This window comes from Lepisma saccharinum, unplaced genomic scaffold (genome assembly GCF_977018435.1).
Source record: "Lepisma saccharinum unplaced genomic scaffold, izLepSacc3.1 HAP1_SCAFFOLD_62, whole genome shotgun sequence".
Taxonomy (NCBI): Eukaryota; Metazoa; Arthropoda; class Insecta; order Zygentoma; family Lepismatidae; genus Lepisma; species Lepisma saccharinum.
The window spans coordinates 1438847-1453092 of record NW_028142910.1 but is presented as its reverse complement, the minus strand read 5'-3'; positions in this window follow the sequence as shown (position 1 = coordinate 1453092).

Here is a 14246-nt window from a genome sequence, read left to right as displayed (position 1 = left end):
GATCTGAGTATGTAGTTTTTGACCTTATCTGGAACCTCCTATCTGAAAATTTGAAAATTCTTAAAAAATTCGTCCAAAATCTTGATGTCTCCAATCTCTTGTTTTGTACGTTTTTTCCACGTGTCTTGATATCCAATGTATCCCTGCAAAGTTTGGTGAAGATCTGAGTATGTCGTTTTTGACCTTATCTGGAACATCCTTTCTGAAAATTTGAAAATTGTTAAAAAATTCGTCCAAAATCTTGATGTCTCCAATCTCTTTTTTGTACGTTTTTTCCACGTGTCTTGACATCCAATGTATCCCTGCAAAGTTTGGTGAAGATCTGAGTATGTAGTTTTTGACCTTATCTGGAACCTCCCATCTGAAAATTTGAAAATTCTTAAAAAATTCGACCAAAATCTTGATGTCTCCAATCTTTTGTTTTGTACGTTTTTTCCACGTGTCTTGACACATAATGTATCCATGCAAAGTTTGGTGAAGATCTGAGTATGTAGTTTTTGACCTTATATGGAACCTCCTATCTGAAAATTTGAAAATTCTTAAAAAATTCGTCCAAAATCTTTATGTCTCCAATCTCTTGTTTTGTACGTTTTTTCCACGTGTCTTGACATCCAATGTATCCCTGCAAAGTTTGGTGAAGATCTGAGTATGTAGTTTTTGACCTTATCTGGAACCTCCCATCTGAAAATTTGAAAATTCCTAAAAAATCCGTGCAAAATCTTGATGACCCCAATCTCTTGTTTTGTACGTTTTTTCCACGTGTCTTGACATCCAATGTATTCCTGCAATGTTTGGTGAAGATCTGAGTATGTAGTTTTTGACCTTATAAGGAACCTCCTATCTGAAAATTTGAAAATTCTTAAAAAATTCGACCAAAATCTTGATGTTCCGAATCCTATGTTTTGTATGTTTTTTCCACGTGTCTTGACATCCAATGTATCCATGCAAAGTTTGGTGAAGATCTGAGTATGTAGTTTTTGACCTTATATTGAACCTCCCATCTGAAAATTTGAAAATTCTTAAAAAATTCGTCCAAAATCTTGATGACCCCAATCTCTTGTTTTGTACGTTTTTTCCACGTGTCTTGACATCCAAAGTATCCCTGCAAAGTTTGGTGAAGATCTGAGTATGTAGTTTTTGACCTTATATTGAACCTCCCATCTGAAAATTTGAAAATTCTTAAAAAATTCGTCCAAAATCTTGATGTCTCCAATCTCTTGTTTTGTACGTTTTTTCCACGTGTCTTGACATCCAATGTATCCATGCAAAGTTTGGTGAAGATCTGAGTATGTCGTTTTTGACCTTATCTGGAACCTCCCATCTGAAAATTTGAAAATTCTTAAAAAATTCGTCGAAAATCTTGATGTCTCCAATCTTTTGTTTTGTACGTTTTTTCCACGTGTCTTGACATGCAAAGTATCCCTGCAACGTTTGGTGAAGATCTGAGTATGTAGTTTTTGACCTTATCTGGAACCTCCTATCTGAAAATTTGAAAATTCTTCAAAAATTCGTCGAAAATCTTGATGTCTCCAATCTCTTGTTTTGTACGTTTTTTCCACGTGTCTTGACATCCAATGTATTCCTGCAATGTTTGGTGGAGATCTGAGTATGTAGTTTTAGACCTTATCTGGAACCTCCTATCTGAAAATTTGAAAATTCTTCAAAAATTCGTCCAAAATCTTGATGTCTCCAATCTCTTGTTTTGTACGTTTTTTCCACGTGTCTCGACCTCCAATGGATCCCTGCAAAGTTTGGTGAAGATCTGAGTATGTCGTTTTTGACCTTATCTGGAACATCCTTTCTGAAAATTTGAAAATTCTTAAAAAATTCGTCGAAAATCTTGATGTCTCCAATCTCTTGTTTTGTACGTTTTTTCCACGTGTCTTGACATCCAATGTATCCCTGCAAAGTTTGGTGAAGATCTGAGTATATAGTTTTTGACCTTATATGGAACCTCCTATCTGAAAATTTGAAAATTCTTAAAAAATTCGTCCAAAATCTTGATGTCTCCAATCTCTTGTTTTGTACGTTTTTTCCACGTGTCTCGACCTCCAATGGATCCCCGCAAAGTTTGGTGAAGATCTGAGTATGTCGTTTTTGACCTTATCTGGAACCTCCCATCTGAAAATTTGAAAATTCTTAAAAAATTCGTCGAAAATCTTGATGTCTCCGATCTCTTGTTTTGTACGTTTTTTCCACGTGTCTTGACATGCAAAGTATTCCTGCAAAGTTTGGTGAAGATCTGAGTATGTAGTTTTTGACCTCATCTGGAACCTCCTATCTGAAAATTTGAAAATTCTTAAAAAATTCGTCCAAAATCTTGATGTCTCCAATCTCTTGTTTTGTACGTTTTTTCCACGTGTCTTGACATCCAATGTATCCCTGCAATGTTTGGTGAAGATCTGAGTATGTAGTTTTCGACCTTATCTGGAACCTCCCATCTGAAAATTTGAAAATTCCTAAAAAATTCGTCCAAAATCTTGATGTCTCCAATCTCTTGTTTTGTACGTTTTTTCCACGTGTCTCGACCTCCAATGGATCCCTGCAAAGTTTGGTGAAGATCTGAGTATGTCGTTTTTGACCTTATCTGGAACCTCCCATCTGAAAATTTGAAAATTCTTAAAAAATTCGTCGAAAATCTTGATGTCTCCGATCTCTTGTTTTGTACGTTTTTTCCACGTGTCTTGACATGCAAAGTATTCCTGCAAAGTTTGGTGAAGATCTGAGTATGTAGTTTTTGACCTCATCTGGAACCTCCTATCTGAAAATTTGAAAATTCTTAAAAAATTCGTCCAAAATCTTGATGTCTCCAATCTCTTGTTTTGTACGTTTTTTCCACGTGTCTTGACATCCAATGTATCCCTGCAATGTTTGGTGAAGATCTGAGTATGTAGTTTTTGACCTTATCTGGAACCTCCCATCTGAAAATTTGAAAATTCCTAAAAAATCCGTCCAAAATCTTGATGACCCCAATCTCTTGTTTTGTACTTTTTTTCCACGTGTCTCGACCTCCAATGTATCCCTGCAAAGTTTGGTGAAGATCTGAGTATGTAGTTTTTGACCTTATATGGAACCTCCTATCTGAAAATTTGAAAATTCTTAAAAAATTCGTCCAAAATCTTGATGTCACCAATCCTATGTTTTGTATGTTTTTTCCACGTGTCTTGACATCCAATGGATCCCTGCAAAGTTTGGTGAAGATCTGAGTATGTCGTTTTTGACCTTATCTGGAACCTCCCATCTGAAAATTTGAAAATTCTTAAAAAATTCGTCGAAAATCTTGATGTCTCCGATCTCTTGTTTTGTACGTTTTTTCCACGTGTCTTGACATGCAAAGTATTCCTGCAAAGTTTGGTGATGATCTGAGTATGTAGTTTTTGACCTCATCTGGAACCTCCTATCTGAAAATTTGAAAATTCTTAAAAAATTCGTCCAAAATCTTGATGTCTCCAATCTCTTGTTTTGTACGTTTTTTCCACGTGTCTCGACCTCCAATGGATCCCTGCAAAGTTTGGTGAAGATCTGAGTATGTCGTTTTTGACCTTATCTGGAACATCCTTTCTGAAAATTTGAAAATTCTTAAAAAATTCGTCGAAAATCTTGATGTCTCCAATCTCTTGTTTTGTACGTTTTTTCCACGTGTCTTGACATCCAATGTATCCCTGCAAAGTTTGGTGAAGATCTGAGTATGTAGTTTTTGACCTTATATGGAACCTCCTATCTGAAAATTTGAAAATTCTTAAAAAATTCGTCCAAAATCTTGATGTCTCCAATCTCTTGTTTTGTACGTTTTTTCCACGTGTCTCGACCTCCAATGGATCCCCGCAAAGTTTGGTGAAGATCTGAGTATGTCGTTTTTGACCTTATCTGGAACCTCCCATCTGAAAATTTGAAAATTCTTAAAAAATTCGTCGAAAATCTTGATGTCTCCGATCTCTTGTTTTGTACGTTTTTTCCACGTGTCTTGACATGCAAAGTATTCCTGCAAAGTTTGGTGAAGATCTGAGTATGTAGTTTTTGACCTCATCTGGAACCTCCTATCTGAAAATTTGAAAATTCTTAAAAAATTCGTCCAAAATTTTGATGTCTCCAATCTCTTGTTTTGTACGTTTTTTCCACGTGTCTTGACATCCAATGTATCCCTGCAATGTTTGGTGAAGATCTGAGTATGTAGTTTTTGACCTTATCTGGAACCTCCCATCTGAAAATTTGAAAATTCCTAAAAAATCCGTCCAAAATCTTGATGACCCCAATCTCTTGTTTTGTACGTTTTTTCCACGTGTCTTGACATCCAATGTATCCCTGCAATGTTTGGTGAAGATCTGAGTATGTAGTTTTTGACCTTATCTGGAACCTCCCATCTGAAAATTTGAAAATTCCTAAAAAATTCGTCCAAAATCTTGATGTCTCCAATCTCTTGTTTTGTACGTTTTTTCCACGTGTCTCGACCTCCAATGGATCCCTGCAAAGTTTGGTGAAGATCTGAGTATGTCGTTTTTGACCTTATCTGGAACCTCCCATCTGAAAATTTGAAAATTCTTAAAAAATTCGTCGAAAATCTTGATGTCTCCGATCTCTTGTTTTGTACGTTTTTTCCACGTGTCTTGACATGCAAAGTATTCCTGCAAAGTTTGGTGAAGATCTGAGTATGTAGTTTTTGACCTCATCTGGAACCTCCTATCTGAAAATTTGAAAATTCTTCAAAAATTCGTCCAAAATCTTGATGTCTCCAATCTCTTGTTTTGTACGTTTTTTCCACGTGTCTTGACATCCAATGTATCCCTGCAATGTTTGGTGAAGATCTGAGTATGTAGTTTTTGACCTTATCTGGAACCTCCCATCTGAAAATTTGAAAATTCCTAAAAAATCCGTCCAAAATCTTGATGACCCCAATCTCTTGTTTTGTACTTTTTTTCCACGTGTCTCGACCTCCAATGTATCCCTGCAAAGTTTGGTGAAGATCTGAGTATGTAGTTTTTGACCTTATATGGAACCTCCCATCTGAAAATTTGAAAATTCTTAAAAAATTCGTCCAAAATCTTGATGTCACCAATCCTATGTTTTGTATGTTTTTTCCACGTGTCTTGACATCCAATGTATCCATGCAAAGTTTGGTGAAGATCTGAGTATGTCGTTTTTGACCTTATCTGGAACCTCCCATCTGAAAATTTGAAAATTCTTAAAAAATTCGTCGAAAATCTTGATGTCTCCGATCTCTTGTTTTGTACGTTTTTTCCACGTGTCTTGACATGCAAAGTATTCCTGCAAAGTTTGGTGAAGATCTGAGTATGTAGTTTTTGACCTCATCTGGAACCTCCTATCTGAAAATTTGAAAATTCTTAAAAAATTCGTCCAAAATTTTGATGTCTCCAATCTCTTGTTTTGTACGTTTTTTCCACGTGTCTTGACATCCAATGTATCCCTGCAATGTTTGGTGAAGATCTGAGTATGTAGTTTTTGACCTTATCTGGAACCTCCCATCTGAAAATTTGAAAATTCCTAAAAAATCCGTCCAAAATCTTGATGACCCCAATCTCTTGTTTTGTACGTTTTTTCCACGTGTCTTGACATCCAATGTATCCCTGCAAAGTTTGGTGAAGATCTGAGTATGTAGTTTTTGACCTTATCTGGAACCTCCTATCTGAAAATTTGAAAATTCTTAAAAAATTCGTCCAAAATCTTGATGTCTCCAATCTTTTGTTTTGTACGTTTTTTCCACGTGTCTTGACATCCAAAGTATCCCTGCAAAGTTTGGTGAAGATCTGAGTATGTAGTTTTTGACTTTATATGGAACCTCCTTTCTGAAAATTTGAGAATTCTTAAAAAATTCGTCCAAAATCTTGATGTCTCCAATCTCTTGTTTTGTACGTTTTTTCCACGTGTCTTGACATCCAATGTATCCATGCAAAGTTTGGTGAAGATCTGAGTATGTCGTTTTTGACCTTATCTGGAACCTCCCATCTGAAAATTTGAAAATTCTTAAAAAATCCGTGCAAAATCTTGATGACCCCAATCTCTTGTTTTGTACGTTTTTTCAACGTGTCTTGACATCCAATGTATCCATGCAAAGTTTGGTGAAGATCTGAGTATGTCGTTTTTGACCTTATCTGGAACCTCCCATCTGAAAATTTGAAAATTCTTAAAAAATTCGTCGAAAATCTTGATGTCTCCAATCTCTTGTTTTGTATGTTTTTTCCACGTGTCTTGACATGCAAAGTATCCCTGCAACGTTTGGTGAAGATCTGAGTATGTAGTTTTTGACCTTATCTGGAACCTCCTATCTGAAAATTTGAAAATTCTTCAAAAATTCGTCCAAAATCTTGATGTCTCCAATCTCTTGTTTTGTACGTTTTTTCCACGTGTCTCGACCTCCAATGTATCCCTGCAAAGTTTGGTGAAGATCTGAGTATGTCGTTTTTGACCTTATCTGGAACATCCTTTCTGAAAATTTGAAAATTCTTAAAAAATTCGTCGAAAATCTTGATGTCTCCAATCTCTTGTTTTGTACGTTTTTTCCACGTGTCTTGACATCCAATGTATCCCTGCAAAGTTTGGTGAAGATCTGAGTATGTAGTTTTTGACCTTATATGGAACCTCCTATCTGAAAATTTGAAAATTCTTAAAAAATTCGACCAAAATCTTGATGTTCCGAATCCTATGTTTTGTATGTTTTTTCCACGTGTCTTGACATCCAATGTATCCATGCAAAGTTTGGTGAAGATCTGAGTATGTAGTTTTTGACCTTATATTGAACCTCCCATCTGAAAATTTGAAAATTCTTAAAAAATTCGTCCAAAATCTTGATGACCCCAATCTCTTGTTTTGTACGTTTTTTCCACGTGTCTTGACATCCAAAGTATCCCTGCAAAGTTTGGTGAAGATCTGAGTATGTCGTTTTTGACCTTATCTGGAACCTCCCATCTGAAAATTTGAAAATTCTTAAAAAATCCGTGCAAAATCTTGATGACCCCAATCTCTTGTTTTGTACGTTTTTTCCACGTGTCTTGACATCCAATGTATCCATGCAAAGTTTGGTGAAGATCTGAGTATGCCGTTTTTGACCTTATCTGGAACCTCCCATCTGAAAATTTGAAAATTCTTAAAAAATTCGTCGAAAATCTTGATGTCTCCAATCTCTTGTTTTGTACGTTTTTTCCACGTGTCTTGACATGCAAAGTATCCCTGCAACGTTTGGTGAAGATCTGAGTATGTAGTTTTTGACCTTATCTGGAACCTCCTATCTGAAAATTTGAAAATTCTTAAAAAATTCGTCCAAAATCTTGATGTCTCCAATCTCTTGTTTTGTACGTTTTTTCCACGTGTCTTGACATCCAATGTATCCCTGCAATGTTTGGTGAAGATCTGAGTATGTAGTTTTTGACCTTATATGGAGCCTCCTATCTGAAAATTTGAAAATTCTTAAAAAATTCGTCCAAAATCTTGATGTCTCCAATCTCTTGTTTTGTACGTTCTTTCCACGTGTCTTGACATCCAATGTATCCCTGCAATGTTTGGTGAAGATCTGAGTATGTAGTTTTTGACCTTATATGGAACCTCCTATCTGAAAATTTGAAAATTCTTAAAAGAATTTAACAAAATCTTGATGTCCCCAATCCTATGTTTTGTATGTTTTTTCCACGTGTCTTGACATCCAATGTATCCCTGCAGAGTTTGGTGAAGATCTGAGTATGTAGTTTTTGACCTTATCTGGAACCTCCCATCTGAAAATTTGAAAATTCCTAAAAAATCCGTCCAAAATCTTGTTGACCCGAATCTCTTGTTTTGTACGTTTTTTCCACGTGTCTTGACATCCAATGTATCCCTGCAAAGTTTGGTGAAGATCTGAGTATGTAGTTTTTGACCTTATCTGGAACCGCATTTCTGAAAATTTGAAAATTTTTAAAAAAATCGTCCAAAATCTTGATGTCTCCAATCTCTTGTTTTGTACGTTTTTTCCACGTGTCTTGACATGCAAAGTATTCCTGCAAAGTTTGGTGAAGATCTGAGTATGTAGTTTTTGACCTCATCTGGAACCTCCTATCTGAAAATTTGAAAATTCTTAAAAAATTCGTCCAAAATCTTGATGTCTCCAATCTCTTGTTTTGTACGTTTTTTCCACGTGTCTTGACATCCAATGTATCCCTGCAAAGTTTGGTGAAGATCTGAGTATGTAGTTTTTGACCTTATCTGGAACCTCCTATCTGAAAATTTGAAAATTCTTAAAAAATTCGTCCAAAATCTTGATGTCTCCAATCTCTTGTTTTGTACGTTTTTTCCACGTGTCTTGATATCCAATGTATCCCTGCAAAGTTTGGTGAAGATCTGAGTATGTCGTTTTTGACCTTATCTGGAACATCCTTTCTGAAAATTTGAAAATTGTTAAAAAATTCGTCCAAAATCTTGATGTCTCCAATCTCTTTTTTGTACGTTTTTTCCACGTGTCTTGACATCCAATGTATCCCTGCAAAGTTTGGTGAAGATCTGAGTATGTAGTTTTTGACCTTATCTGGAACCTCCCATCTGAAAATTTGAAAATTCCTAAAAAATCCGTGCAAAATCTTGATGACCCCAATCTCTTGTTTTGTACGTTTTTTCCACGTGTCTTGACATCCAATGTATTCCTGCAATGTTTGGTGAAGATCTGAGTATGTAGTTTTTGACCTTATATGGAACCTCCTATCTGAAAATTTGAAAATTCTTAAAAAATTCGACCAAAATCTTGATGTTCCGAATCCTATGTTTTGTATGTTTTTTCCACGTGTCTTGACATCCAATGTATCCATGCAAAGTTTGGTGAAGATCTGAGTATGTAGTTTTTGACCTTATATTGAACCTCCCATCTGAAAATTTGAAAATTCTTAAAAAATTCGTCCAAAATCTTGATGACCCCAATCTCTTGTTTTGTACGTTTTTTCCACGTGTCTTGACATCCAAAGTATCCCTGCAAAGTTTGGTGAAGATCTGAGTATGTAGTTTTTGACCTTATATGGAACCTCCTTTCTGAAAATTTGAGAATTCTTAAAAAATTCGTCCAAAATCTTGATGACTCCAATCTCTTGTTTTGTACGTTTTTTCCACGTGTCTTGACATCCAATGTATCCATGCAAAGTTTGGTGAAGATCTGAGTATGTCGTTTTTGACCTTATCTGGAACCTCCCATCTGAAAATTTGAAAATTCTTAAAAAATTCGTCGAAAATCTTGATGTCTCCAATCTTTTGTTTTGTACGTTTTTTCCACGTGTCTTGACATGCAAAGTATCCCTGCAACGTTTGGTGAAGATCTGAGTATGTAGTTTTTGACCTTATCTGGAACCTCCTATCTGAAAATTTGAAAATTCTTAAAAAATTCGTCGAAAATCTTGATGTCTCCAATCTCTTGTTTTGTACGTTTTTTCCACGTGTCTTGATATCCAATGTATCCCTGCAAAGTTTGGTGAAGATCTGAGTATGTCGTTTTTGACCTTATCTGGAACATCCTTTCTGAAAATTTGAAAATTGTTAAAAAATTCGTCCAAAATCTTGATGTCTCCAATCTCTTTTTTGTACGTTTTTTCCACGTGTCTTGACATCCAATGTATCCCTGCAAAGTTTGGTGAAGATCTGAGTATGTAGTTTTTGACCTTATCTGGAACCTCCCATCTGAAAATTTGAAAATTCTTAAAAAATTCGACCAAAATCTTGATGTCTCCAATCTCTTGTTTTGTACGTTTTTTCCACGTGTCTTGACATGCAAAGTATCCCTGCAACGTTTGGTGAAGATCTGAGTATGTAGTTTTTGACCTTATCTGGAACCTCCTATCTGAAAATTTGAAAATTCTTAAAAAATTCGTCCAAAATCTTGATGTCTCCAATCTCTTGTTTTGTATATTTTTTTCCACGTGTCTTGACATCCAATGTATCCCTGCAATGTTTGGTGAAGATCTGAGTATGTAGTTTTTGACCTTATATGGAGCCTCCTATCTGAAAATTTGAAAATTCTTAAAAAATTCGTCCAAAATCTTGATGTCTCCAATCTCTTGTTTTGTACGTTCTTTCCACGTGTCTTGACATCCAATGTATCCCTGCAATGTTTGGTGAAGATCTGAGTATGTAGTTTTTGACCTTATATGGAACCTCCTATCTGAAAATTTGAAAATTCTTAAAAGAATTTAACAAAATCTTGATGTCCCCAATCCTATGTTTTGTATGTTTTTTCCACGTGTCTTGACATACAATGTATCCCTGCAGAGTTTGGTGAAGATCTGAGTATGTAGTTTTTGACCTTATCTGGAACCTCCCATCTGAAAATTTGAAAATTCCTAAAAAATCCGTCCAAAATCTTGTTGACCCGAATCTCTTGTTTTGTACGTTTTTTCCACGTGTCTTGACATCCAATGTATCCCTGCAAAGTTTGGTGAAGATCTGAGTATGTAGTTTTTGACCTTATCTGGAACCGCATTTCTGAAAATTTGAAAATTTTTAAAAAAATCGTCCAAAATCTTGATGTCTCCAATCTCTTGTTTTGTACGTTTTTTCCACGTGTCTTGACATGCAAAGTATTCCTGCAAAGTTTGGTGAAGATCTGAGTATGTAGTTTTTGACCTCATCTGGAACCTCCTATCTGAAAATTTGAAAATTCTTAAAAAATTCGTCCAAAATCTTGATGTCTCCAATCTCTTGTTTTGTACGTTTTTTCCACGTGTCTTGACATCCAATGTATCCCTGCAAAGTTTGGTGAAGATCTGAGTATGTAGTTTTTGACCTTATCTGGAACCTCCTATCTGAAAATTTGAAAATTCTTAAAAAATTCGTCCAAAATCTTGATGTCTCCAATCTCTTGTTTTGTACGTTTTTTCCACGTGTCTTGATATCCAATGTATCCCTGCAAAGTTTGGTGAAGATCTGAGTATGTCGTTTTTGACCTTATCTGGAACATCCTTTCTGAAAATTTGAAAATTGTTAAAAAATTCGTCCAAAATCTTGATGTCTCCAATCTCTTTTTTGTACGTTTTTTCCACGTGTCTTGACATCCAATGTATCCCTGCAAAGTTTGGTGAAGATCTGAGTATGTAGTTTTTGACCTTATCTGGAACCTCCCATCTGAAAATTTGAAAATTCCTAAAAAATCCGTGCAAAATCTTGATGACCCCAATCTCTTGTTTTGTACGTTTTTTCCACGTGTCTTGACATCCAATGTATTCCTGCAATGTTTGGTGAAGATCTGAGTATGTAGTTTTTGACCTTATATGGAACCTCCTATCTGAAAATTTGAAAATTCTTAAAAAATTCGACCAAAATCTTGATGTTCCGAATCCTATGTTTTGTATGTTTTTTCCACGTGTCTTGACATCCAATGTATCCATGCAAAGTTTGGTGAAGATCTGAGTATGTAGTTTTTGACCTTATATTGAACCTCCCATCTGAAAATTTGAAAATTCTTAAAAAATTCTTCCAAAATCTTGATGACCCCAATCTCTTGTTTTGTACGTTTTTTCCACGTGTCTTGACATCCAAAGTATCCCTGCAAAGTTTGGTGAAGATCTGAGTATGTAGTTTTTGACCTTATATGGAACCTCCTTTCTGAAAATTTGAGAATTCTTAAAAAATTCGTCCAAAATCTTGATGTCTCCAATCTCTTGTTTTGTACGTTTTTTCCACGTGTCTTGACATCCAATGTATCCATGCAAAGTTTGGTGAAGATCTGAGTATGTCGTTTTTGACCTTATCTGGAACCTCCCATCTGAAAATTTGAAAATTCTTAAAAAATTCGTCCAAAATCTTGATGTCTCCAATCTTTTGTTTTGTACGTTTTTTCCACGTGTCTTGACATGCAAAGTATCCCTGCAACGTTTGGTGAAGATCTGAGTATGTAGTTTTTGACCTTATCTGGAACCTCCTATCTGAAAATTTGAAAATTCTTAAAAAATTCGTCGAAAATTTTGATGTCTCCAATCTCTTGTTTTGTACTTTTTTTCCACGTGTCTTGATATCCAATGTATCCCTGCAAAGTTTGGTGAAGATCTGAGTATGTCGTTTTTGACCTTATCTGGAACATCCTTTCTGAAAATTTGAAAATTGTTAAAAAATTCGTCCAAAATCTTGATGTCTCCAATCTCTTTTTTGTACGTTTTTTCCACGTGTCTTTACATCCAATGTATCCCTGCAAAGTTTGGTGAAGATCTGAGTATGTAGTTTTTGACCTTATCTGGAACCTCCCATCTGAAAATTTGAAAATTCTTAAAAAATTCGACCAAAATCTTGATGTCTCCAATCTTTTGTTTTGTACGTTTTTTCCACGTGTCTTGACACATAATGTATCCATGCAAAGTTTGGTGAAGATCTGAGTATGTAGTTTTTGACCTTATATGGAACTTCCTATCTGAAAATTTGAAAATTCTTAAAAAATTCGTCCAAAATCTTGATGTCTCGAATCTCTTGTTTTGTACGTTTTTTCCACGTGTCTTGACATCCAATGTATCCCTGCAAAGTTTGGTGAAGATCTGAGTATGTAGTTTTTGACCTTATCTGGAACCTCCCATCTGAAAATTTGAAAATTCCTAAAAAATCCGTGCAAAATCTTGATGACCCCAATCTCTTGTTTTGTACGTTTTTTCCACGTGTCTTGACATCCAATGTATCCATGCAAAGTTTGGTGAAGATCTGAGTATGTCGTTTTTGACCTTATCTGGAACATCCTTTCTGAAAATTTGAAAATTGTTAAAAAATTCGTCCAAAATCTTGATGTCTCCAATCTCTTTTTTGTACGTTTTTTCCACGTGTCTTGACATCCAATGTATCCCTGCAAAGTTTGGTGAAGATCTGAGTATGTAGTTTTTGACCTTATCTGGAACCTCCCATCTGAAAATTTGAAAATTCTTCAAAAATTCGTCGAAAATCTTGATGTCTCCAATCTCTTGTTTTGTACGTTTTTTCCACGTGTCTCGACCTCCAATGGATCCCTGCAAAGTTTGGTGAAGATCTGAGTATGTCGTTTTTGACCTTATCTGGAACATCCTTTCTGAAAATTTGAAAATTCTTAAAAAATTCGTCGAAAATCTTGATGTCTCCAATCTCTTGTTTTGTACGTTTTTTCCACGTGTCTTGACATCCAATGTATCCCTGCAAAGTTTGGTGAAGATCTGAGTATGTCGTTTTTGACCTTATCTGGAACATCCTTTCTGAAAATTTGAAAATTCTTAAAAAATTCGTCGAAAATCTTGATGTCTCCAATCTCTTGTTTTGTACGTTTTTTCCACGTGTCTTGACATCCAATGTATCCCTGCAAAGTTTGGTGAAGATCTGAGTATGTAGTTTTTGACCTTATATGGAACCTCCTTTCTGAAAATTTGAAAATTCTCAAAAAATTCGTCCATAATCTTGATGTCTCCAATCTCTTGTTTTGTACGTTTTTTCCACGTGTCTTGACATCCAATGTATCCCTGCAAAGTTTGGTGAAGATCTGAGTATGTAGTTTTTGACCTTATCTGGAACATCCTTTCTGAAAATTTGAAAATTGTTAAAAAATTCGTCCAAAATCTTGATGTCTCCAATCTCTTTTTTGTACGTTTTTTCCACGTGTCTTGACATCCAATGTATCCCTGCAAAGTTTGGTGAAGATCTGAGTATGTAGTTTTTGACCTTATCTGGAACCTCCTATCTGAAAATTTGAAAATTCTTAAAAAATTCGTCCAAAATCTTGATGTCTCCAATCTCTTGTTTTGTACGTTTTTTTCCACGTGTCTTGATATCCAATGTATCCCTGCAAAGTTTGGTGAAGATCTGAGTATGTAGTTTTTGACCTTATATGGAACCTCCTATCTGAAAATTTGAAAATTCTTAAAAAATTCGTCCAAAATCTTGATGTCTCCAATCTCTTGTTTTGTACGCTTTTTCCACGTGTCTTGACATCCAATGTATCCCTGCAAAGTTTGGTGAAGATCTGAGTATGTAGTTTTTGACCTTATATTGAACCTCCCATCTGAAAATTTGAAAATTCTTAAAAAATTCGTCCAAAATCTTGATGTCTCCAATCTCTTGTTTTGTACGTTTTTTCCACGTGTCTTGATATCCAATGTATCCCTGCAAAGTTTGGTGAAGATCTGAGTATGTAGTTTTTGACCTTATATGGAACCTCCTATCTGAAAATTTGAAAATTCTTAAAAAATTCGTCCAAAATTTTGATGTCTCCAATCTCTTGTTTTGTACGTTTTTTCCACGTGTCTTGACATCCAATGTATCCCTGCAATGTTTGGTGAAGATCTGAGTAT